Source organism: Mauremys mutica, chromosome 14 (assembly GCF_020497125.1).
Source record: "Mauremys mutica isolate MM-2020 ecotype Southern chromosome 14, ASM2049712v1, whole genome shotgun sequence".
Lineage (NCBI taxonomy): Eukaryota > Metazoa > Chordata > Testudines > Geoemydidae > Mauremys > Mauremys mutica.
In genome coordinates this window covers 30,727,950-30,755,248 of record NC_059085.1, presented here as the reverse complement: position 1 = coordinate 30,755,248, position 27,299 = coordinate 30,727,950, and the positions used below count along the sequence as shown (strand labels likewise).

General features: G+C 40.5%; 1 long non-coding RNA gene across 1 annotated transcript; it reads right to left on the bottom strand.

Annotated features, from left to right (window-relative positions):
- Positions 1-11,545: 11,545 nt before the first annotated feature.
- On the bottom strand, positions 11,546-18,209 carry LOC123349099. The gene is made up of 5 exons (XR_006573372.1): positions 18,107-18,209; positions 16,937-17,322; positions 16,378-16,441; positions 13,742-13,825; positions 11,546-11,835 (listed from the first exon to the last, which is right to left on the bottom strand). It is a non-coding gene; the product is annotated as an uncharacterized LOC123349099 (long non-coding RNA).
- Between the last annotated feature and the right edge of the window lie 9,090 nt (positions 18,210-27,299).

The following is a 27,299-nucleotide window of genomic DNA, read 5'->3' as shown; positions in this document are numbered from 1 at the left end:
CAGTGGTTTGCATGGATATATCTGAGGGCAGAATATGGCAAATTAGTATTAGCCACTCCATGGTGTATAAATAAAGGAACAGTTCCTAGTTACTATGTCACCGTTTCAGGAGATTTATTTTGGAAGGGCCACATCTTGATATCCTTACTCAGGAAAAACTCCCACTGAAGTCAATGAGATTTTTCCTGTTTATGGACCAAGATTTGGCAGATAGCTCCAAAACACAGAGTCCAGCCTAGACCAAATACTAAAGGGAGATGTACAGGAGGCAAGAGAAGAAAAATCCCCTGGGCCACAGAACAGCAGAATCTACACCATCTGGATGGTTAAAATAGGTTCTTATGAATCCTACCCTCATGGGATGTAGCATAGGAGGATCCACATGGATTACCCTAACCATGCCCTCCCAACCCTGCACGTACAGGGCTCTGTGCCATGCAATGTCTTTCCATAGACCAGTGCCACTGCTTCAGGAACCTTCCTTCTCACCCATGAAAGCTAGGGCTGGATGTTAGGAATTGTGCATTGTGGCCAGTGCTCATTACATTTATCACATTTAACTAGAAGAAAATCTGTCCAGAGATGACTTCCTCATGCAAAAGTTAGGAGTGAAAAAGTAGCAAGTGTCTGCCACGGACATTGGCCTTGATCCTGCTCTCACTGAAGTCAAAGACAAAGTGGCAATGGGAGAAGAATAAAGCCCATAATTACCACTTGCATCTGCTAGAAACCTATTGTCAGAATGCAATCAGTGTCAGATATAAATAAAGGAAGTTTATGCATATTTTAGACATTATTAAGCATTATTTATTTGTACATGTGTATATTTCAGTTAGGAACATCTGTGATAACAGATCTGAAAAATTTAAGAGAAGGTGACTTTCTCTACTGTGGGTTTAAATGTACAAAATCTGGAATTGGTTAAAAATCTGTTGGTTGCATAGTAAGTTAACACAATTTATCATTTGAAAATAAGCTAGCTGATTAGTTTTCTAAGCATCTGAAGAGTTACATGCAGCTCTGCTAATTTAATAATTGTTCTGGGAAAGTGAGGACTGCACTTCAGTTCATGAAACTTAACCCACACATTCACACACACACACACACACAAAAAAAAAGCCAACCACACATTTCAGATACATCTTTTTGATGGAGCCAAAATGATTGTTTTGCTTCTAAGTTTAAAAAGTTAAAACTAGAGTTAAAAAAGTTATAACTGGACATATGTTTTAGTCTGCTTGAAATGGTTTGAGAGGAATTACTGACTGATAAATTTCAAAAGATTCAGTTCAGATAAGCACTCCAAAAGTTCAGAAGGTTATCCCTATACCTTATCCATTTGGATTATTTGCGATTATTGCTACATTCATATGAAAGATTTGCCTCTTTTCCTTTTTTTCCCCCACCCTTCTACTCTAGTCGCCAACAGGCCACTTCCTCCCTATGGCTTCAAGAAACCCTCTTTTCCTTCTTAGTTACCTATAACAGTCTTGCAACTCCCTTCACTCTTTCTGCTGGGAAGTATTAGAGGCAACATGAACAGGGTTCCCACATTGCTAGCAGCAGGAGTTGGAAAGAGCTCAAAATGGAGGAAGATAAGGAACAGGTGAGAGAAGAGGTGACCGAGGAGTTAGGTCAGCTAACAGACGATAATATTGACCAAAATTACACCTACAACTTCAGTTCAATGTGGTTTCACTGAAACAAAACAGAATTTGGTTCAGTGTGAGAAACCAAAGAGCAGCTGGAATTGGAGAAGAGAAAAAGAAGTATTCTCATGAGCCAAGAGGTAGGAAAAGGAAATAGCAACAGCTGAAGCAGTACAGTGAGAAGAGGAGAGCCCAGAGGGATAGTGTATTTTAGCAGAAGTGTGCATCTTGGTGGGAGGGACATGATTAGAACTTAATTCATTTATTTCACAACTGAAAATTGGCAGCCCTCAGAAAACATCCAATAGCCACAGCCATCCTTGCAGCCACAACTATCTTCTTTCAGGAGATGTGAACTTTAACTATGGTTTCTTTTTTGAGAAAGGTTGAAAAAAATATAGAACAGTTATCATCAGGTTAAAAAAATCTAATTAAAATCAACTGATATAGAATCTGCTACTACAACAAAGCTTGCAGGTCTTGGTATTTCTCCATGGCCATGAGGGTGAACATTAAAGTATTAGAGTATTAAAAAAGGAAGAGAAAAGACAAAGGCTCTATTTTTTAAAGGGTGGGGGGAATGAGGATTAGGGGAAGGAGAAGAAACAAACTTCTTATACAGAAAATATTGTATTTTCAATCTGCATATTATAATCTTTCCCCCTTATGTTTTACCAGTTGAATACTGCACAAGTGTCTTCTTGTAAAAATTAAAATTGTAATGATGAATACTGACCTGTAACAGGTACTGCCAAAAGTGCATTCCACCTCTATACCAACTAGCACCCTGGAGTAAATGCCTTGCATATGCTTTCATTCTGGTACATCAATGACTAGAAAAGTTTGTTTTCATTCCCCTCAGTGTATCACGTTAGTGAAAAATTGTCCAAATCTGGAAAGAAGAAAGGAAAAAAGTAAGATGGAGGGGACATCTGCTGTTGAGCACAAGTGTATCTAAGTACTGAGAGTGAGTTCACAGTGAACAGTGACTCTTCATCCAGAACACAGAAGGAAGAGGCTTTGGTATTATCTGCATGTAAAAGTAACTGGATAGCTATTTTTTGTTTGTTTGTTTGTTTGTTTTTTGGTTTTTTTTTAAATGACATCGCGAATGAGTTATTTCTCTCCACCCCAGCTCCCTTGCCATGCCTGTGGTGGCGGTGCCCAGCCTCCATCTCCACCCTGCCCACCCCAGCCATGTCCAAGGCAACTGTGGTGGCAGTGCCCAGCCTCTCTTCTTCCATCCCACTCCCCATTTATGGGAGATGAAAGGCCCTGAGTCTGACCCTGCAATCCAATCTGTGTGATCAGACCACTGGGGATGAATTTAGTGGGACACCATGCAGCTATAAGGACCCACTACTAGAGATCTAATTACAGAACTGGGGCTCAAATTTGTTCTAATGAGAGAAAAAAAATCTGTGTAGAGATCTTTTTCCATTTTTATCAAATGCCTGTTTAATGGAAAGTCTTGTTTTGATTAAGACCTTGGCAACAGGAGCTAAATCAATTTATACTATTAGAAGCAGCAAAGAATCCTGTGGCACCTTATAGACTAACAGACGTTTTGCAGCATGAGCTTTCGTGGGTGAATACGAATTCTCTTGCATCTGAAGAAGTGGGTATTCACCCACGAAAGCTCATGCTGCAAAACGTCTGTTAGTCTATAAGGTGCCACAGGATTCTTTGCTGCTTCTACAGAACCAGACTAACACGGCTACCCCTCTGATACTTTATACCATTAGGAGATCTGGCTCAACATGTGCTGAGCATAGCTGAGTATGGTCCTTTCCAGATCCATGATCTCTGGGCCCATCCTGTACTTATTCAGTCCCCAGTATGGTTTAAGGCGGATCAAAATTAGGCGAGCTTGCTATCGCTTGGTAGGAATTTCTGGGATGCAACAGCACTCTGACCATGTACCCTTTCTGTTTCTCTGACCTCTACTCTCAACACATCTGTCAAGTTGGGGGCTAGGTAGGGGTTGGCATAGTCAACTCCTATGCCAGTCAAATTCCTTCATGCCAGAAGAATCTGCAGGTAAACATCTAAGCCAGTTTTCTGCCAGCTTTATACTTCAGAACAGCTCAATGCAGTTGATGCATCTAAGGATCTGGCCCAGAATAATTAAGCTGGGTTATTTGTCCTTAGGACTTAGACTGAAACATATTTACAGAAAATGCCACTCTAAAGTAAGTGAATTTGTTTATATTGAAGTACTGCATGCAGAGGATATATATACACACTTCACTGTAACAATAGTCTTTATTACCTAATATCCATACAGCACAGAAAAATTAGAAGAAACTGAAATGGTATGTCAGATGAATCTCAAACTTTTAAATGCATCTGTGTCTTTTGCTGATGGGCTTTTAGGGATACAGGTCAGAAAGCTAGAGTTCTTATTTAGACAAGATATGATTTACAGTTAGGACCTTGAGACATTTATTTCTGACTCACACCTTAAAAAGAAATTATCATCACCATTGTATAAAGAGAATTTACCTTTCAATGACACTGTGATTAAGTGGGCAAGCAGGATCAGGCCCTTACTGAAATTCCAGATCCTGGTTGGGGTTTTTAAATGACTCAGGGACTTGGAGGAAATAATTTATATAATTCATTTTACAATAAAACAATTGTCCAAGGAATCATTTCAACTTACTAGAGAGGTTGAACATAGACAACTTGACAGAAAAACGACATAGTTTAATCCTTAGTACCAATATTTGTGTTCTAATTTCACTTCTGAGCATCATTTCTTTTGTACAGCAAGTGCTGTATAATTAATAGCCTTGCTTATTCCCACTCATGACAAAAGGATATTTAAAACCTTTACAGTTTAACATTTCTCTGTTTTCTTGTGCTCCATTTAAGGAAAATGCATGTTATGATTCACAAATGATGGGTTTTTTCAGTATATAGTTGGAGTATGTAACTTCAGTTTGCAAATAGTCCAAAATGTGGCCAAGTAGATTTAAGGGAGAATGATGCTCCTGTAATCTTAGCAGCTAACCCTTCTGTACTGATGAACACCAGGCAGTCATGCTTATCCAGCACAAATATCTTTCTTCATTTAATGCCCTCAGCTTGAGATAGTCAATCTTGCCCAGAATGCGCCTCAAGTATTTCAGATTTTTATTTGTGATTTTTGTGTATGTCCCTGTGCTATTTCTGCTACTATGAGTCAATAGCTACTTATCTAGCCATACAAGGCCATAATCAGAGGCACTGTTATACTGGTGTATGAATGACCATATTGCACATATCTCAGTGCTCAATCACTATCACAATTGTAGCTGTCGGGTAAACAATTATAAATGGAGCCATTTGTTTATAGCCCAACAAAATAATGATAAAATGATAAAGCTTTAGCTATGATTTTTACTTTAAACCATAAAGTTGAACCAACTGAACTACCAAAACTGCATTAACATCTATCTGATGTTTTAAACAATCCATAGCCACTTCCATCTAATAAGCTCAAGTGAATAAAAATGGATATACAAAGAAATAAGTTTGCTTGACTCTTTAAATTCCATAGGGCTATAATTCTTTAATACTGCTTTTATCATTAGATACAAATATTATAAACATAATTTGTTTAAGTCATGAGTTATAACTACAACATTAGATGATTCACATAATAATCAATCAGAAAACAGGAAAACAGTCTCAGTTATGAAATGTAGAAAAATGAAATGATCTATGTTGCTTTAGTAAAAAACCTCTTCCATTTAGTTTTGAAAGTTCATCAATCATTGGATGGAATACAAGATTTAGGTGAAACTCCCATGTGTAATAAAGCACCAATTTGCTTGATTATGGATGGTTATTTAAAGAGACTGGTATTTATTCAGCATTTGTGGCAGATTTTTTTTTAAATCAGGTTGCTTTTTTTATTTTTAATTGTCATATACTAGTTGGTCAAGGAGTACAAGTGACTCCCTGATAGTGAGAGGGATGGATGAAAATGACAGGTTTTGCTTCAAAGAAGGTAAGATATGTTTATTCTTAATTGGTGGATGTAATAGAGAATCTAGCAACATAGTTTCAGTCTCTGACTTTTAAAGGGTATAAAACCTTCTGCAGTTACGTTATTCAAAAATCAGCACAAGCAATAAGGTTCCAGTGTCTGGAGGCACAAGATATAGAAAGTTCACTGAGCTCTCATTCAAATCAATAGGAGTCTTTCCACCAACTGTTGTGACCTTTGGATCTGGTCCTGTGGTGTCTGCAATCCCTGTACCATGGAATAGTGCCCCAGGAGGGTTCTTTTTTAGTATCACGCAGGGAGTGGTGGTGTAAAGACATGGAATGGCCATTAGATCTTCAACTAGGTGGCTCCACCAACAAAACATCCATGCATAGGTATTGCATGATGAACCACCATCATATACCCATACGGATCTAAGGTCACACCACAAGTCACAGGGTAGGGCTTCTACTATTCTTTGGCCTGGTCTGGGAAGATTCTGTCCTCTATAGAGCACCCATTTGGAAGGGTAAAAACAATCAAACAAACAAAAACTACTCAGATTTTGTGACTAAGGAGAATATTTGGGGCTAAGAATGAACTTGAGATGAACTAAAATGGAAAGTTAAGCAACTAACACATAATTGAAGTTGGAGATGATTGTTGTATGGCATTTTCATGGGGGGTGGACTAATCAAACAGCTGAGTTTATCCATTCTTCATCGCTGAGTAAATGAGGCTGCTGCCATTTTCCAGGCATTTATATAAGCAGGCCAAGAGACCATACAGCTTTCAAAAACAATTTTTAGTAGCTGTTCTTCTGTTGTTTTAAGAATTTGATGCTTTTAGTTATTTGTTTTATTTAGTTGGGAACATTAGTTATCGAGAAGAAAAACATAGCACAAGAGAAGAAAAATAAAGCTGGATCTTCTGATGTTTCAGTAGCGGAGACCTGGGACATCTTGCCTTCCATTTCTCAAAATGAGAAATTAAAATAACGAAAAGCCTTAAAACATCAAACAATGCCTGACAATTTAAGCATAGATGTGGTGGGTGTTGGTAAATGGTGGAAAGCATTTTCAGGCTACTCAACCATGCCACTGAATAAAATCAGTGACGAACCTCAGTCCTGCCTGAAAATTCCTGTATACTGTACCATTAAAAAAAACCCTAGAGCAATTTAACTTTTTCTTGTCAACCCAGGCCTCTTTCAGGTTTCACAACAAAAATAAATCCTGTATGGGTCACACAAACAATTCACCCAGTTTCACAAACCTGATCAGCAGATTCCTGGGACTGGGAGCCTCAGAAAAGATTTCAGCTATCTCCAAACTGCCTATATAGCCCTTAACTTCTGTGAGAAGAGCCTTAATTTTCATGAGAATTTCACTCACAAGAAAGCTCAGGATTCCTCTCTTGCTTTTGCATTATTTTAGGGATGGGGAGGTAGTCCTCTCTAATCTGACTCATGCATTCATACTGTACTCATTACCACGGTAAATGGATTGCAAATCCTCTTCCCCACTTTGTTGCTGTTAAGGGCGGGAGTAGTATACTCCTTTATCTTCTAATTTTAGGGTTATATCTGCTATTCCTGAATGAGTCTTGTTTGGGGATAAGCCTGTCAGCTCCATTTTTTCTGCAGGAACAGGGCAAGAAAACACCCTACTCTATTGCTGGGTACTCCGGAATCAGCATAAAATATGCCAGAAATGTCTGAAATGTCAAGAGAAACTGAAAAGATGGAATGCACTGAAAACCCAGCCAAATGACAGGTTTCTCAGAACCCGAGTGAGTAATACTTCAGTGGAACTTCTCATTTGTCTCCTGCAAGTAAAGAACTGGATCTACCCATAACAAGTTGTTTTTAGAGAATTTCTTTATGGTTTTATATATTGCCACCACCAATTAGCTTTGTTTTATTTTGTCAGGGCATGGTGGAATGTCCCACTATTCCCTCTGTGTTTTTATTTCTGTCATGGCAATATAAAAGAAAGATTTCTTTACATCAGACATGATCATTAACACAACAGAAACCAAACAAACACACATATAAGGCAAACAAGTAAATTAGAGAGTCCCTTGCATTCTCCAACATTTATAGTTAGATATTTGTGCCCTAAGTAATTTTGATCTCTTAAGAATTACTCCATCAGTGGACCTTCATACTAGGTCCTCTCTGAGTTGCTTTCACTCTACTCTTCATCAAAATGGAATACAAAGGTCACCATTTCTCCCTTCTTAGAGCTCACTTTCTGAACATAGGGAAAATCAATGTCCAACTTGATCCCCAACAGTTATGTTTGTTCCCAGCCCACGATCCCTTCTAGAATGAACTACCACAAAAACATACAGGAGTACCCTTGGTGTTACAGCAATGATTCCTGATATCACCTCTAGAACATCTCACAGCAGTAGGAACTAGCTTCGATAGTACATACATTGTCTTATCACTTTACACATGTCATAGGGCAGCCCCACCCAGAGTGCCCTCCTGCTATCCTGCTGCAAGCTATGGCACAACCAGTGTGCCTGCTGCAGTTTTCCCAGTAACTCGACAACAGGCTCTCCTACCTCAGTAATACCCTCTTTAGGGTTGGTGCAAATGGTTCAACACATAGTCCATTTACCATCCCAGTGCAAGCTGTCCTTAAAATCCTAAACCACCTCATTTATTGCCATAACCTATCATCCTCCACACACAGGCTCCTTGTTGGTCATCTCCTGTCCCTCTGCTGAGACAGCCACCCAAGCCCTTGCAGCTGGAGTGAAACCCTGTTCTTCCCCTCAGTCTCTGTGATGGGAGCATCCTCACCAGGAGAGCACCTCTCTCTCCTCCTGGTTCTTTGACTGTTCCTCAGGATCCCACTCTCCAGCCCTGGAGATGTCAACAGGTAAGCTCCTCCATTGTCCTCCTTCCTTCTGACCTGTCCAGCCCTTGGCTCCAGCTCTCTTGCTTAGAAGTCAGCAGGCAACTCCCTTTGCTGCTCTCTGGCCCTCAGCTCTCCAGTCCTTGTGGAGGTCAACAAGCAAAACCCTCTTGGTACTCTTCTGCCCTCAGTCTTCTCCCATGAACCAACTACAGTGTCTTTCCAGGAGCTTCCACAGCCCCCCTGCTCCCACCTGCTCTTTTCTGAGTCTCAGGGAGTTCTGACTCGCTAGATCTCCTCCTCAGATTCTCCATGATTCTTTACAGCCCCAGGTGCCATCCTACCCTCTTAATTGGCCATCTGACATTGGGAAGCTGGACCTGCTTCATTTACAAGGGCCCGCCACCCTGGTGACATCACCGTTTGAATTTGTAATTAGAATGCAGAAGGCTAAGAGAATTGAAACACTGTCCTGCACAAGTAATTCTTATGTGCCAATGAAAGCTACACATGTATTTAAGGAAGAATAGATCCAATATTGCTTTTGGTTGACAGACATGATACCATTTTATCTGAGAATACTAAAAGCCATTGCACTGATGCTCTAAATAGATAACCTAGGGTATGTCTACACAGGGATAAAACATATGTGGGCTGGCCCGGGTCAGCTGACATGGGCTGAGGCTCCAGGGCTGAAAAATTGCTCTATAGACGTTTGGGCTTGGAGTGGAGGCCTGCGAGGGAGGAGTGTCCCAGTGCTCGGGGGTTAGCCTGAGCCTGAACGTATAAACACTGAATTTTAGCCCCAGAGCCCAAGCCCCTGAACCGAGCCAGCAGTGAGTCATTTATCCCTGTGTAGATGTACCCCTAGAAAACAAATTCAGATTAAGATGTGTCCAGATGGTTGGGATTCCTGACAACATGACGACAGGAGAGAATTTTTTCCCAATGATTCTGGCAAAAAAATAATTCCTGGTCTTTTACCTAAAATTACATAGCAAAATTTCCCAAAAATGCTGTGGGTAAATTAAGGATGTGAAAATTTAAGGAGGCAAATAGATACAGTACTAAAAGCTAAAAATATATATTGCTGAATCACTGCAACAATTACTCTTGCTATCAAGTTCAAATTAGAAACAAAAAGATTTTGAAAACCTTTTGACCACCAAGTAGTGTCAGATGAGGAAGCAGGTCTGTGATTCAGATGCTTTTACACTTATTATTGCAATGAGTTAAAACACAAAATCCCAAGCCCCTATTCTGATACTAAATCTGAAGTAACACCTTTGACTTACGTTTTGCATTGAGTTTAATGCAAAACGTTACTTTGAATGTACATCACTGTAATCAGGATCTAACCACTCAGAGGATATTGGAAGGAGATTAAACATGATCTTAATCAGCAATATCCCAGAAGATCCAAGGATTTTCAGTTTATAAGATTGTACAACTGTTGGAGAGTTGGATAAATTTCAAATGCAGTTGTTGATAAGAGATTTGCAGCAGCCTAAAGGATCTAGTTTTTAAGGACCTGAAAGCTGACAAACAAACTGAACACCATGGAGGAGTGAAATAGAATGAATGAACCTACAAGTAAGAAGAATATGCTCTGTTCCAGATGGAATTCTGAGGATATTTATGAGATCTGGACCTTTAAACTAGTTTTCTATGATTAATTTGTACTTTATTAGATAAATTCATGGCATTCTCTTTTAGGCCCCAATTTAGCAAAGTACTTAGCCACAATTAACTTTCAGATATGAAAACAGGTATTTTGATGCCCAAGGAATTTTGCTTTGAGTACTCAGATGTTGGCCATTCAGTTTTTGAGAATTCTGGGCATTCAGTTTTTAGAAGTTTGAGTATTGAGCGTACAATGTTATATAGTAAGGGTCTGATCCTGCACCCCTATTTCAATCAAGAGATATTCCCATAGGATTTAATGTAAATTTTGCCAGAGTATTAGCTGCAGGACTAGATGCAAGACCACACATCTTGAGGGATACCCTCTCTAATGTCATCAGCATGGCAAATTCAACAACCCAATCTGTAATTCTTGAGGCAGAGGACGATTGCCATTTCATTCACATTAATGGCTCATCCAGCATAAGAACACACAAAATCCATCTTCCTGATAGCTCTAAAGTAATAAGAATAGTTGATACGTATTCTGGAATAAATGAGAATCCCCCAAAACAATTAACATAAAATGAGTTGTATTGGTGCTAATCTATGGATGAAAGGTTTTGATGCAGAGATTAAAGATCAGAATTTAAAAAGTGGGGCATATAAATGTATATACAAAAATAATGTGTGCATGTATTTACTGTGACTGTGTATGAAATGACAGTAATTATGCATGCAATTAGCCATTTATACATGGAACTGGTTCTTCTATGCACTTACCACTGTTGTGTGTGCAAATTTAGTAAATATGTGTACTAATTAGTCATGCAAATTTGGAAAGCTATACCTTTGGAAGATCAAGCCTTACTTTTTAACCTTCTATATCACAGGGTTGGGTTAACCATAATGGATCTTGAAGATACCAGCAGAAATTCTAAATAATCAGAAATTTTCTAAAACATGTGATGGTATTGTAAAATAATATGCATTGTTTGGTGGACTATATTTCAGGATTTCTGCTAATCTTCTGAAAGCTATTTCCAAAAAAATATTCTCAAATACTACTAGGTATATTGGGGAAAAGAGCTATAAGATGGTGTTGTCTTAATTACAGAAGTGCATTTTCATTATTTGGATTATATACTGCAGTAACATTCTTAGACCCTGTTTAGCATAATTACAGAACACCAACTAGACATACCTATAAAAATTATAATGGTTTATTATGATTGCCTGGAGCAATTAAGTCTTAAAATTAGAATTAAAGATTGTACAGTTTGATGTAGAAGACCCTATAGAGTATTAAAATTTTAGCATCACTTTATTCTCCAGGCACAAACTTGTCATTAGGAAATATAATACTTATTTTTTGCTCGATTAATTATAGCAAAGGCATAACGGAATATACACCAAAGAATGCCCAGTATGTTATTCATGACTCATCAATGAAATGAAAAGTGAATCTACTATTCACTATAGTATTTTCAGTCAATGTTAGTTTGAAGATGTTCCTTCTCTCTATCCTAAACTGCAGAGCTCTTCATGGCACATATGGGATTCTGAGTCTCCTCGGCTGAGGTCTCTGCTAGATGAGGTCTCCTCCTTGCCCAGCTGACACAACTTTTAAGCCTCTTTTGGGACTGTATGTTCTTCAAGCTCCATGCAGAACTCCTATTTGTTCTTCAAGCTCCATGCAGAACTCCCATTAACATCACTAGAAGATTCATGAATAGGAGAAAAGAAAAAGGTTCAATAGATGCTTGCAACACAGATCCAAGAAAATAATATTGTCCTAAATTTGTATGTCTTTAGTCAGTTAAACCATTATTCAGCAAAGCACTTAATCATATACTTAACTTCAAACATATGCTGAAGAGCATCTCCTTTTAGCAAAGCACTTAAGCATATGCTTGAAGTCAGTGGGACCAGAAGTAAAAGTGGGCCAGTAAGGGCCGGTACAGCATACCAGTAAGAACTGGTACCGGTCTGTAAACAGCCAACGTTAAACTGCTGCCACGGCAGCACTTTAACATCGCTGCCCCTTTTGCCTCCCTCCCCCAGGTCCACCAATGGGGGGAGGGGAGGAGGAGGCAAAAGGGGCAGCTGCCCCAGAGCCCGGCGATTTAAAGGGCCCACAGCTCCCGGCTGCCACCACTGCTACCACAGCATCGGTTGGAGCCCCAGGCCCTTTAAATCACCATTGGAGCTCCAGGCGGCGCAGACTGGGCAGCATGGAAGGGCTGGCTGGTGGTGGCTGATACCCAACCCCGTCCCTTCTGCCCGAGGTCCTGCACCTTCCACCCACCCAGAGCTGGGCCCCCGTACCGGTAAGTCTTTTATGTGACTTTCACCCCTGAGTAGCACCCAGTTGCACCAGGGTGTTAGTTTGCACATTCACCTTAGTTTTATTGAATGCAGTTTACTATATGACTTTCTGTAAGAGATTTACTCCAAGTTTTCTTGGCTCCAAGTCCTCCAAACCTTCATCTTCCCTACAAATTTCCATAGCCAAATTAAAATAAGTTTTAAATAGATTTTACTCCTCAAGGAATATTAACAGTTCTGTCTATTAATAAGAAATGGTGAACTGAAAGATATTCGGCTGAACTTTCAAATAATAAAGTTCAGTGAGCTATTACAATTTGCTTTTGCAACTTTGTGTCAGTCTGGTCTCATGTTAATATAATCAAATACAAAAATCTCCTTGCAATTTACATCTCCCTGGAAAACAAACTACCTATTTATTCAAGTCTCTGCACATATTAATCATATGAGAGAGAATGAAACATGAAAAGGCAGTATTTAAAATGTGTAAAACAAACACTTATAAGATACAATCAAATATGAGCACAAATTTCAACTTATTCATGGTACACAGTACATGACATGTGAAGATTGATAGGGATGCTTAAGGGAAGTTCTATTAGAAGAAGAGTGATGTGCTAGATAACAAGGTTACCACACCATTATGCATTTTCTGCATGGAGGAGCAGGTAAGCCTCATTGACCATCAAAATACTGTATCAGTAATCAAAGTCCTTGAAGGCAAATATTAAAAATATTGTATCTTAAATGAGACCAAGGAAAGAATCAGAAAAGTCATTGCTAGAAATGGTTATATAACAAGAGAATTTTAGAAAATGCATGGATTTAAAAAAAAATCAAGGGAAATGTGTTTGCCAAGTGCCATTTATATCTAGAATAACTAGAGAATGCAATACATTCACAAAAAACAATAGTGTTAAATTGTTTTGTATTCTCTATATACTATGAGAGATATATTCAGAAAAATGAAACTGATCCAACTGTCAAAAAATAATGTTGGCAGGGAATAAAATAAAGAAACTGTTATACAAAACACAAAACAAAAGGCCATTAAGAGCTCTGGTAATACATGATCTTTGCTACAAGTTCAAATAAAATAAAATAAAAGGTCAAGAAAAATACAATACTTTCTATTAGTGGCCAAATAAAGGTCTGCACAGTAAGTCCATTTCCGTTATTTACATAATTTAAGTCAAGTTCCTTCATACAGAGAAAACCATGATGAGGAAAGATCCATAATCACAGAAAGTATAAGTAAAATTCCACAATATTTTTCAGAGGAAAGACTTAAATACCTTTGGAGCAACAACAGTGTCAAGGAGAGAAAAAATGTGTGAAGTAGCAGCAGATTCATTCATATCCAAAACCACAACACTAATCTGAAAAAAGAAGATCCAGACCAAGAAAAAAAAAGGAGGGGACATGAATAATTCATTGATATAATGTAACGGGAAATGTTACATGTACCATATGTGGGCTAAAATAAGTAGCAATCTATTAAGAGTTTATATGTTGTCTTCTCAACAACAAATATATTGTAACTCCACTAAAAATAAATGGTAAATAATTGTCTCAGTGACACAGTCAGTTACCTAATTCACAAAGGTGTTGTGAGCCACGATTCACTAGGTTTGTAATACACTTTGAAATCCTGGAATGAAAAATGCTAAAAATGCTCAGAATATTATCATCATAATACGTAGTATTATTCTTGTCACCAAACATGCCTAAGGAAAATGCACTTTTACATACTGTGACAGACCCAGGCCAGTGGGGTACAGGAGTCTGGTAGAGGGCAAATATATTGGTCACTGGGTGAGTAGTTTTCTGTTCCCTGAGTGACCAGAGCAGGGGCTGCACTAGAGTAATCAGGAACCTGCTAGAACCAATTCAGGCAGACAGGCTGATTAGAACACCTGCAGCCAATCAAGGCAGGCTAATCAGGGCACCTGGGTTTAAAAAGGAGCTCACTCCAGTCAGGGATGGGGGAAGCCAGAGGAGAGGAAGTGTTTATGAGGAGCTGGGAGCAAGAGGCACAAGGAGCTGAGAGTGAGAGGGTGTGCTGCTGGAGGACTAAGGGCTACAAGTGTTATCAGACACCAGGAGGAAGGTCCTGTGGTGAAGATAAAGAAGGTGTTTGGAGGAGGCCATGGGGAAGTAGCCCAGGGAGTTGTAGCTGTCATGCAACTGTTACAGGAGGCACTATAGACAGCTGCAATCCACAGGGCCCTGGGCTGGAACCCGGAGTAGAGGGCGGGCCTGGGTTCCCCCCAAACCTCCCAACTCCTGATCAGACACAGGAGAAGTTGACCCAGACTGTGGGGAAGCTCACTGAGGTGAGCAAATCTGCCAAATAAGCGCAGGACCCACCAAGGTAGAGGAGGAACTTTGTCACAATATCAATTCATTTGTGAATTAATAGCTTAATTATTCCATTGTAAACTCTCTTTTATTATTAGACCCGATCCTGAATCCAGTTTATAAGGTACTAATGTGTTGGTAAGCCCCTGCAGGCCACATATACTGGCTGTACTCTGTACCATACACTTAGTGAAAATCACTCAGATGCATAATTCAAACTTAACATGCTCTGTGGGTAGGTGCAGGAGCTGTGGAGACCTTATTAGAGCTGGTCAGAGAAACCTAGATGGAACTATATTCAATCAGAATATGCATTTCTGGTGAAATCAACACCATGAAATTGGGTCAATTTCACCAGAATTTCATTTTGGAAGAAAACTGGGAGGTGGGGGGCAAGAGGAGTTCAAACAGTGCTGAAAATGCCCATCTTTGATTTTTCATTTTGAAATGACTTTTTATTTTGAATTTTTAAAAATGTATTATAAAAATATTTTGAATTTTCAAAAGAAAATATTGTGATGTCTAAATGGAACATTTCCACCAATCCAAAACTAATCATTTTTTAAAATTTTTGCTTTTGTGGGGAGTTTGGAAATGTTTAGTTTTCACTGTGATTAGAAACAAAACCTAATTTCAAAAAATCAAAATCTTTCATGAAAGGGAACTTCTGTTCTCTGTACAGCTTTAGAAATCCTGTGTCCTCTCTACCTTTCCCACCCTTAAATTGCCATCACCACGTGGATAATCTTCATCCTAAGAGGTCCTAACTTCGACAGACTCCAAACAACCGTTTGGCACGGGAAGGCGATCTTAAGGCTGTGTGTGTCAATTCAGTACCTCCTCAGATCACTGACAACCAGCAGATCAAGAACTCCTCTCCCTCTGGGATAATGGGGAGGAAATTCATATGCTCATTGTCTCCTCGGATGTTATTCCACTATACACATACATGGCATTTGGCATGGGGAAAGTATGAGCAGATGCATATGCGCTACATCTCTAGAATGTTGTCATGGGTCATCACCAGAACTTTGAACCTTCAGCACCAAAACAGGTCTCTATTACCAGAGCTAAAGGAGAAATCCTGTTATGTGGTATCAGTACAAGCCGCTCATCATCTGTGGAACCACCAGCAGACACACACACCTCAGTGTTCCCATATGCCAGTTTGTGGGGAGCTTTTTCGTTAAAGATCAATGTTAGCCTCCTCAGCTACAGAGCTCCGATGAGCCACATGTATTGCGGTACTGCTCAGTGTAGCCCAGTGTGAGCATGATACTGCTTGAGCTTGGATAACAACTTGGGAAAGAGAGGAGGAGAAGGGTAGGTATAAAGCTTTTCTTTCCAAGAGAACAGGAAAGCATGTGTCAAGAAGCCCTGCCCTGGAACAAAAGAGTTGGCCCTTTCTGTTGAGATGAACAGCATATAGGTCTCTGAGAGGCCTGACATTCAGCCTGAGACACCACTCACCATCTCTGCTGACCAATCTACTCAGGTCATCCCCCAAGCTGTTTTTAGGACACTTTGAGATTCATTGCATTGCTGATACAAACTCCCAGGTATGTATTACCTCTTTACAAAGTCTCATGCAGCCTCTTCCTGCCTGTTCACATAAAACATCACTGCTGTGTTATCTGCAAAGATAGAGAGGATGGAGTTTTCCATGACAATTTATTTGTATTTATAGTTTTGTATTAGTTTTTTTTCCAAATACAACAAATATTGCAGAATACCAGATTCATCATAATATACAAAGTAAATAAAGAGAGTTAGGATAAAGGGAAGGGAGGAAAACCAACATATTTATCTACTTGGTCTAAGTTAATCACAGACCTTTAACAAGTCTCCCAACTTTTCTTTGTCAGGCATTCCCTTTTTGCGGAATGCCAATCATTCATTAGATGCAAGGTCAGCCATATGACTGAGCCAAGCATCAATATTTGGTTGTCATTGGCTTTTTCCATTTTTTCAGGATTAATTTTTTTAGCAACCAAAGTTTGGCACCACAGTGGGGGTCGGCCTCAATGGCCCAGGCACCAGAGCCAGAGTTGACAACCCTTAATCAGAAGTTGGTACCACAGCACATCTCATTCCAGATGACACTCTATCTTTTCCTCTTGGTAGCTTACCAGTGGACAGTACTGGAGACTTTGACCTCCTAGAGGAGCTCAGCTCCTTTAAGGAATGGTGTTCCGATCTCTGCTTCTTCCTTGGCACCGGAAAAGGGGATGAGTTTCCAATACAACATTCAGAGAGGCAATTCTAACCAATGAGCACTCAGTGCTTGCACTGAGGGTGGATGCCAGGCAGCCTCTGTGAGAATGGGACACAGTCTCACCTCTCCATCCTTTTCAGTCCAAGGTTTATAGTCCCTGCAGATCTGACAATGATCTCAAACATGGCCTTCACTGTCATTGGCACTTTAGGAATTTGGAATGACGATCACTTACTGCAGCCAGCAGAAAGCTAAAAGCCCACAGACTGAGGCATACCTCATGTAATGAGCGACCATCCCCTTTGTATAAAAGAGTCAGAATAAGAAAATAACAAAGAAAACTTACACTCATTTACACTATCAAGAGTACCTCTAGCTACTTTCAGAAGGGTGATAATCCCTCTGCAGTTGGAGAAAACTTGCAGTAAACAAGCCCGTGTGTTCCGACTACCAACCATGGGCAGTAAGGAGGAACGAAGGGTAGAGGCACTCCAGGTGCCCCTCTATACCATGATGCAGCAGCCGGAGACTACTGAAGATGCCCGTGTGCCCTGACAGGTACTGCTTAGGGAAAAATCTCCAGCTCTGGTGCACTGGGTGTGTACACACCTGAAGTGGAATGGACTTGTGCAATCACTCAAAGAAGAACTCCCATTAACTTTAACACACACAATTTGTTCCTACATGGGGAGAATTGGAGTGTAATCGTTTTCCTTCTGTGCAATTCCTATGCAATCCCGTGCTGTCCACTCTTCATTTATTTGAAGCCTGGTAACCTATGTTAGGCTGATTGGACAATCTTTTAAACCAACTTGGCCAGATATTCTGTGCTGATATAAATTTACAAAATTTTATTGAAATCAGTGGTTCTGTGCCAATTTATAGAAGTAGAGGATATGGTCCATTATTTCTAGTGTCACATAATTCTAGAAAAGTAGTGATCACACAGTACTACCAGGGGCTCCTTTTTTTAAATCAAGCAATATTTTATTTGAATAAAGTGTGTTGAATTGTAAAACATTTTAGAAAAGCCTGAAAAAGCTAAGACAGTGTAAAGAGCTCTGCTCATTAGTGTATTACTTACACTACGATGGTGTAGCTTCATTTTCATGTACATTTCCTCAGAGGAATGATGGGGTTCCTATTACTTCACAGCATTCAAGGTAACCTCAATTCTTCCTGAAAACTTGACAGAAGAAACACAGAAAGGCTTCCATTAGCACACAGTGGAGACTAACATAATGGTTACTTTAGTAGACTAGCTCTGGAGCAGTTTCTTTGTTTTGATGTTATTGTTTTTGCCACTTCTGATGCCCCAAGAACAATTCCCTCAACACCCTCAGCTCATAACTTGGATAATAAGTCAAAGAGCACTCTCTCTGAGAACAGGGGATGGGGAGGAGACAGGCCCATGGCTACTCAAACTCCTCACACTGGCCCCTGGAGCTAGTTGGGTGCAACAAGGAGGGCGCTGCATCATCCAAGGGGATGGTACAGCACATGCCCTGCCCCTGTGCCAATAGACTAAAGATTCTAGCGATAATGTCATGAATATCAACACCCTCTCCCCCACACAAAACTGCACTGAGGAAATAAATCAATGCTCAGAATCTTAAGCTACACGTTCCCCAAGTCCACTTTACAGGAGCAGTGTGGAATGGGTAGGACATGGCCCCAGTGTGGAATGGGTAGGACATGGGGCAGTCCATGGGGATCCTAATTTTCAACAGTAGTGAGGTGGGGGTGCTGAGAGCCATTGACCCAAACTGTAAACCCTGATGGAAACCACTTCAAGACATGGGGTGCGGCACACCCCTAGTTCCAGTACCTATGACTCCACAGGTATCAGGCAGCTGCACAGAGGGAGTCCAACTCTGGCAGCATGGATGGACTAATAGTCCTGTTGCCATTGGCTCACAGACCTCAGGTATGCTCTGTAACTGCAAAGGGGAGTCACAGAGAGTTAATGCTGCCTCAAGCAGAATTCACTGTCCATGTCTCTTCATTTGGATCGACCCACAGATTTAGAGTGTATGGGGTGCACACAGAGAAAAAAGTTGGTTATAGTAATTATAATAGAAACCTTAAAGGGTTGCTCCCACAAAACCTTAAAGTAGTACAAAAAACTGACTAGGAGGTGCATTATAACAGTCTAAAATGATGGAATTAAAAGCTAAAAGCATGAAAGGAAATTATGTATTTCTGGTTTTGTTCAAAATGTAAAACTATTTGAAAGAATCCATTGTGACTGTAACATTGAAGTGACCTACAAAAATCAAACACCTGATGTCTAAAGCACACAACAAGAGAAACCTAGGTAAAGCATCAAATGCAGTATACAACGGTGAGTGTTATAGTTACAAGGCAACATAAAAAGCTGAAAAGGGAGACATTAGAAAAGAAAGTAAAAATAAGAAGGATGTTAATTGCCATGCAAAGCCTTTAAAAAAAATCCAAAAAACAAAAAGCAGTGAGCTGTTCTTCAGCAGCCATCATATTGACTATGTAGCTGTAAAATCAAGTCTAACCCAGGTAAATAAGGAAAAATCAGAATTTCTAAGTAAAAATGAAAGAGCTGTTGATTTTAAGGCCTCTAAGGCCATAGGATTTAAAAGAATGTAAATTTTTTAAGCATTCTAACTAGCTATAACATTCAAAGTTCCAGTACTGCATATACTTAAGCAATGAAGGGAGGGTGGAGGACGAGGTGATTCTGAATAAATCAAACTCTAAAACTCAAAGATCAATCTTACAAAAACAAAACTAGGGGCATACTTTTTAATACCTAATTCATTGTCATTTATTACATCAGCCTTCGTAGCAATGTTTTAGTAAGCACATTAACGGGATTATTTATATTATTTAGCACAATCCCGGAGAAATAAATAGCAAGTTTATTTTAAAAGTCTCATGGTTTATTCGCTATAAGGTTTGCCATATAGTTTTGCATGTGCCATCACCTTAAACAGCTGTTTGTTTTCAAATAACTCTTAGGTTTTTACATTGAAATATATTTTCTTAATACATGTAATGTGTATAGCTGCCTTTGCAGTGAATAGAAATTATGCCAGGGATATATCCAAAGATGTATGGGTTCCAGTCAAAGAAGTACAGCATTGCAACCCTCCCCATAGTCCACAGCCATGATTCATCAGCTGAAACCACCTATTGGTTACAGCCTCAGAACACACCAGCAAGACTTAACATTACTGTCCACTCCTGGAGGAATCTCATGGAGACAAGCTATCCACTCATCTAGGCATTTAAAATGCCCTCATTCCTCTGTGTGGCCTGGTCTACACTGGGGGAGAGGAGAGGGGGGATCGATCTAAGATACGCAACTTCAGCTACGAGAATAGTATAGCTGAAGTCGACGTATCTTAGATCGACTTAGAATCACTTACTTCGCAGGATCGACAGCCACTGTTCCCCCGTCGACTTTGCTTCCGCCTCTTGCCAAGCTGGAGTTCAGCAGTTGACAGGAGAGCGATTGGGGATCGATTTATCACATCTATACTACATGCGATAAATCAATTCTTGATAGATCGATCAGTAGCTGCCGATCCGGCGGGTAGTGTAGACGTACCGTGTTTGAACGTTTGAAATCTATTCTGGTGTTTGAATGTGCTCTGGTGTTTGAATGTCTGAAATCTGCACAACTTCTTGGGCATTTTCACACAAACCTTCTCACATTTAGGTGCAGGGGTTGATCTTTCCTCCAACGATTGCTTAAATGTGACAGACTGACTTTTAAGCAAATGTTTAAAAGTGAGACATCCCAAAAGGGCCAAGAGGATTAGTGTGTGATATCTAGGGTGAGAAATCTTAAATCAAATGGAGAATTAGTTTCCTCAACAGAAGATCAGGTTTATTTTGTTATCTTATTATTTTTTAAATGTAGGAAATATGACCTTTACTTCCTTATGGTGAATGTTTCAGATTGAATAAAATATTCTTTGTCCTGATCTCTGCCTCTATTATAACAATTCTTAATTCTGACCTTTATGTTGTTCCTTAAAGCAGAAAATTTGGAGTCATAGTTGGAATCATGCATATACTCTACTTACTTTTGCCCATCTACTTCTCCCTTCCAGTAAATTTTCCTGTCCTGAGAACGTTACCAGAATTTGTCCTTACCTCAACCCTAACTCTGCTGAAGTCTTTATTCATATCGTAACTATTTCTCACCTATTGCTATTTCCTCTTCTATGGTCTTCCTAAACCCTTAATTCAAAACTTTAGAATCCAGAAAGCCAAGGCATGATTATTCTCTTGCTTCAGAAATAAAGCCATATTGTGCTACTTGTCCGCTGCAGTGTTGCTGCTTAAGGATGTTTCAGGACCGATTCAACCAGGCCTACAGGTTCTCTCTCAAATCCAAGGACAGAACCACCACTTATATCCATAGACCAGATTTTATTTGCATACTTACAGAGTACTACACCCCAGCAATCAAATGGAATATAGCAGTTCAAGAAACTGGCTATTTTCAGAAACACAAAGACAAAGACTTTTAGTCTCAATACAATCTTTTATATGCAGTATGACATGTTTTCTTTTTATTAACACTACCTTCTTTTCATTCACTACCCCAAAGCTTTCCTTCCCATTTGGAAAATATTTATTATATACATGATTTCCAAACTACTTATACATTGCTAATCATTAAATTAGGCCTTTACCGTGTTATATAGGGTAAGATCACCTAACCCAGGCTTTACTACCTTATAACTGCCCTGGGCCCAGGATGATCAGGAAAAATACACTGCCACCATATCTCACCTAAATTGTCTTGTATAAATTATATCTTATGAGTACAGGCGTAAATAACACATGGCCCACAAGTGACAAGTAAACAAAAGGAACTCAAGGCTTTTTGTCAGTCTCAACATTTAGTCTTTCCATTTGGGGGCATACAATCTTCCAATTTTAGCACCTTCAAAATTTTTGTATGTTACAAATATAAGCACCAAGAATATACCAAAAGACCAAGGGAAAACGTTCTATAAAGACTGTGGCTACTCTAGTCATTTTTATTACACCCTCCCACTGTTGCCACCACAAATACAATGCAATGTGGCCTACCAGAGTAGATGGGCTGCTAGAATTGTATCTTTGTTGTCTGACACAGTTTAGGGGCCGTCCAGACAAAACAATAGTTAAAATGTCAGGTACACCAGAGTTACACGACTGCTGTCGTCGCTAGTGCTCCTATCAGCACAAATAAACTGAGGGAAAACCACAACAGAGGTTTTTGTTTTGTTTTTTTTAAATGGGTCATGAGGCTCTTTGAAAAGTATTTTTTTTATTCTTTGACTGAAGAACAATACGTAAAATACACTTGATTCTATACTGTGGCTACGGCATCATCGAATAGTTAGAACAAAAGACTATTGGATTGGCAGTTTATAATTATTGGATGATGATAGGATATCTCATAAAACCTCCCAGGATAAAACAAAATAATTGATCCTGTTGATTCTTGAGAAGATAATTCTGCTTTCCCTCTCTCTTTCTCGCCCTCTCCCTCTTTTCTTTCTACCTTACGATTACTCTTATTTAACCTTCAGATGACCATTTAAGTAACCCACTAAATGGTCATAATAAGCACATTAAATCAATAATGTGGTACATAATCCCCTTGCCTTTTGTGTTAATATCATTTTCTTTTGCTTTTCAGACATGACATTCTGTATGCTTCCAGTGCGTTAGGCATGAATTTTCTATTGTATGCGGTTGACTATTGTTACTGCACCTGTACTCATTAATTTCATTAATTTCTTAAAATAAAGCTAAAATAAAATGTGTGGCTGAGAGTCAGTTCTCCTTGCTTTATTTCCCTGTTCTGCCTGTGACTCACTGCTTGGCATCGGGCAAAGCACTTAAGTGCTCTATGCTTCAGTTTGCCTATCTGTTCAAAAAGTATTATATTTCCTATCTTACAACGGTGTTGTTAAACTTAATTAATGCTTTTAAACTTTTTTGAGTCCATCAGAAGGAAGGTGCCAAATAAGTGCAAGGGGATTGATTAGTTATAATAATTATATTGCATCCCTGGCAACAATGAGGAGATACTCTAGCCTTGGGAAGAAACATATTTAGTCTAATGTTGTGCTGCATTTCTGGATTCCTATTATACTCCCAGCACAATTAGGTAACCTCAGTTCTGCTTGGCGTGCCCACAGAGCTAATATTTGTAAACAGAACTGGGCAAATACTACACCAAATATTATTTTATATATATATAAAAAATATATATATAAAATAATATTTGGTGTAGTATATATATATAAAAATTAAACTTATCAAACAAAATCAGTAATTTTTTTATGAATATAAGAGAAAAGTCTTCTCTTGACTTGTGGCACTTACCATATTGTCTCCTTTGCATTTTATTTATGAACTTAAAAAAATGTTGCTACTACCTCATTATGATTTAGTAGTAAGCATCTGTGATAAAGAGAGGTAGGATGGATACAATGCTTTACATAAAGCAATGAATGAAATAGATTTTTGAAGATAGGATTCCAATTTTATACTCAGAGGGGTAGCCGTGTTAGTCTGGATCTGTAAAAAGCAAGAAAGAGTCCTGTGGCACCTTATAGACTAACAGACGTATTGGAGCATAAGGTCTCATGGGTGAATACCCACTTCATCATTTTATGATGATATCATTTTATAATGTGCATCAAGTACATATTTGTGGGTTGGAAAGAGAAAACAAATTGACATCCACACGTGCAGCCAGATTCCTTATAAATTAAATAAAATTGTTTCAAAACTCCATTTTTATTCCCAAATACGTCTGTGTCCCAATGCAGCAGAGAAAAAGCGAAGGTCAGACATGTGGCTAAAGGTCCTGTAAAATTGGGAAGGGCAGAGACGAAAGCAGCTTCTGCATTAAATCTATGATTTGAAATTGGAAGCATAGCACAGAGACCTCATCACCAATCATTTTTAAATTGTTTGAATTCATCTCACCAAAACACTTATTGTAGATTAAAGTAGATTTTCAATGGCATTGTTTATAGCCTAAAGGAAGGGGTAAGTGAATCCTGCAAGGTATATGTGAATTAGAACTTGCAAGGCCTATTTGCTAGGGACTACATCCAACTAACCCCTGCTGGTTTGCTTGGAAGCTGTGGTTCTACAGAACACAGAACTCTGAGAAAGCTTCCATCCACTATATCCAGTTGCCTTCTCCCAAGTCATTTTCTGGCATGGACCCTTCCCCTCCTCCCTCCAGCCTCTCAACCTTTGCTGCCTGGCTTTTTCTTCCATTCACTTCTGGGTCCAGAAGACCCCCCCACCTCTAGGTTTTCAGGGGATATTAGGACACAACTACTACACCATACCGGGGGAACCAGCAGAGAAGTGTGCCCTACTCACCAAAAGGGTCACTGGGGCAGAAAACGACCTGACAGTCTCCTAGGGGAGTAGGAAGTGAAAACATTCCTCTCCCACTGTGAATCCTGGTACACTTTGCACAGGGACAGCTAATGCCCCCTTTGAAGACAAGAGTAAACTGGGACAGGGCCTGGGGTGAGTTGATTAGCTGGGCTGCATCTTAGGGATTTGGTAAAGGTAACTAGTGCTCTGTGACCAGCATCAGCATAGGGCTGCCACATGTCCCAGTATTTACTGATTCCACTTAAACACTAACTCAAATAGAAAACAATCCAAACAAATATTTCACATTGTCCTAATTCAAGTTGGATTAGATCCTGAGTTATAGTACACTGCCAACTGAAAAAGCCTGTTCTAGTAGTCAAGCTACCTGATTTTGAACCTTTCTGAGTAAGCCTCCAGTGACTAACTATAGATATTTAATACAAATACAATAACTGTCTAAGTAGCTCCAAATTCTGGCATCTGCCCCTCTGAAAAGGCCACGGGATTTTTGCAGTGTTAATTTGCACCCGAATTCTGAAAAAAGCCTGCTCAGCTACCTTGGGGGAAGGATAAATCACACCAAACAATTCAAACGGGGAATATAACACAACACAATCAACTTTGATGGGCCAGCACTGTCCATTCTAAGGGCTTGGCTACACTTCCGAGTTAGAGCACATTAAAGCAACCCCGGGCGCCCTAACTCATGATGCATCCGCACTGGCAAGGCATATAGAGTGCCTGGACTCTGCGGCTGGAGCACTCCTAGTAATCCACCTCCACGAGAAGCATAATGCTTGCTGTGCCCTGGCTGGAGCATTGTGGCACCAGTGTGGATGCTTTGGTCTAGTAATGCACTCTGATCGGCCTCCAGAAGTGTCCCACAATGCTTGTTCTAGCCACCCTGGTCATCACTTTGAACTTCCCTCAGGTGACCAACCGACAGACCCACCCTTTAAATTCTCTGGGAATTTTGAAAACCCCCTTCCTGTTTGCTCAGCCAGGCAGGGAGTGCTCTCAGTGAATCTTTCCAGGTGACCATGCCTCCACGCTCCAGGCGATCCCCAGTAAGGAGCAATGGTGAGGTGCTGGACCTCATCAGTGTTTGGGGGGAGGAAGCTGTCCAGTCCCAGCTGCGCTCCAGCTGTAGGAATTATGATACCTTCGAGCAGATATCAAGGCACATTAACGAAAGAGGCCATGACCGGGATGCACTGCAGTGCAGGGTTAAGTGAAGGAGCTACGGAATGCGTACCACAAAGTGTGCAAGGCAAACCGCCGCTCAGATAATGCTCCCGCGACCTGCCATTGCTACAAAGAGCTGGATGCAATACTTGGAGGCAACCCCACCTCCACTCTGAAGACCAGCATGGACACTTCAGAGCCCAGTTCAACAAGGCAGGAGGAGGAGGAGGACAGCGTGAGCGAGGGTGCTGAGGAGGAGGGAGACAGCCCAGCATCCCTAGATGCATGCATCCAGGAGCTGTTTTCAAGCCAGGAGGAACGTAGCCAGTCACAGCAGATGGTGCTTGGGGAAGAACAAACACCAGAGGAGGTGCCCGGTAAGCGGCTTTTATTTTGGGAAGGTAGTTTATTGGTGCTGGCTCTTGGGGCGAGACAGGGTTAGGGCTGCATGCATGCCTAGATGCGGAATAGGGAGTTAATGTGCTCTCTCACATCACAGTAATTGGCCTCAGTGATCTCTTTAAAGATCTCATGCAGAAACTGGGCAATCCGCTTGTGCAGGTTCCTTGGCAGAGCTACTGTGCTCCTTGTCCCAGTATGGCTAACATGTCTGCACCACTGTGCCGTGACGGGCGGGGGAACCATTTCTGCACACAGGCAAGCTGCATATGGGCCAGAGCGGAAGCTGTGGAAGACCCTCCCTTGCTTCCCAGGTCACCCTCAGTAGAGAGATATCTTCCAGGACGAACTCATTCTGCAGAAAATGTAGGGACAGTGTTCAGTATAGGGGCTCCCTGCAGCTGTTGACTCTCCCCAAGGCACAGAACCCCAGAGGACAGTACGGCCGTGAAACAATCAGTCCCCCTTGCCCCTGTGCTTACTCACTATTTTGTGGCTCCTGTGGGGTATGTGCGCTTGCTTTGGGACGGGCAATTTCTGCTATTGCGTACACTGTGTTTGTCTTTAAGTACAGCCAAATCATTGGTCTGTCTGGTGCGAACAATGGTTCTTCTGTTAAGTGTGGTATTTTGGCTTTACAAATGCAACCTTGAGATCCCAGCCGTCCTTGTTATCAATGGCCGAAAGACTCCAAAGAATCAGGAAGCGTCTGTGAAGAAGCAAAGAGGACATGCTGCATGAAGTAGTGCAGCAGTCCCTTAATGAAAATCAAAAAGTGCAGGAGTGGCGGGAGAGTGAAAGGAGAGTGTGCCAGCAAAATACGGATTGCCGGCACCAAGCATCATGGAGCGGCTCCTAAGCATCATGGAGCGCCAAGTGGACTCAATTCAGATGTTCGTAGCAATGCAGGTGGAGCCCTGCTCCCTCCTCCCCCCCGCAGCCCTTGTCCCAAAACTCTTTCCCTTGTTCCCCCATGTCACCACCAACCCACTTTCCCCAACATCTGGGTTCTTATCGCCACCAGCTGCCTCCAACACCTGTAGCTTCACCATCCAGCCCTGCAAACTACGACCCTTACCCACTGCATTCAACCCCCATCACCATACATTTTATTTACACTCATTGCACAGCACTCCAGACAGGAAGGCTGAGTATGATAACAGGACATGTGCAAATCTGTGATTGTCCCATTCCCCACCCCACCCCCTTCCCTCATCCCACACAGCACAGATGTGTCATGCTCTTTCTGTTTCCCAAGCAGTTCTGTTTCTTTTCAATAAATGATTTTTTTAAACGTTCTT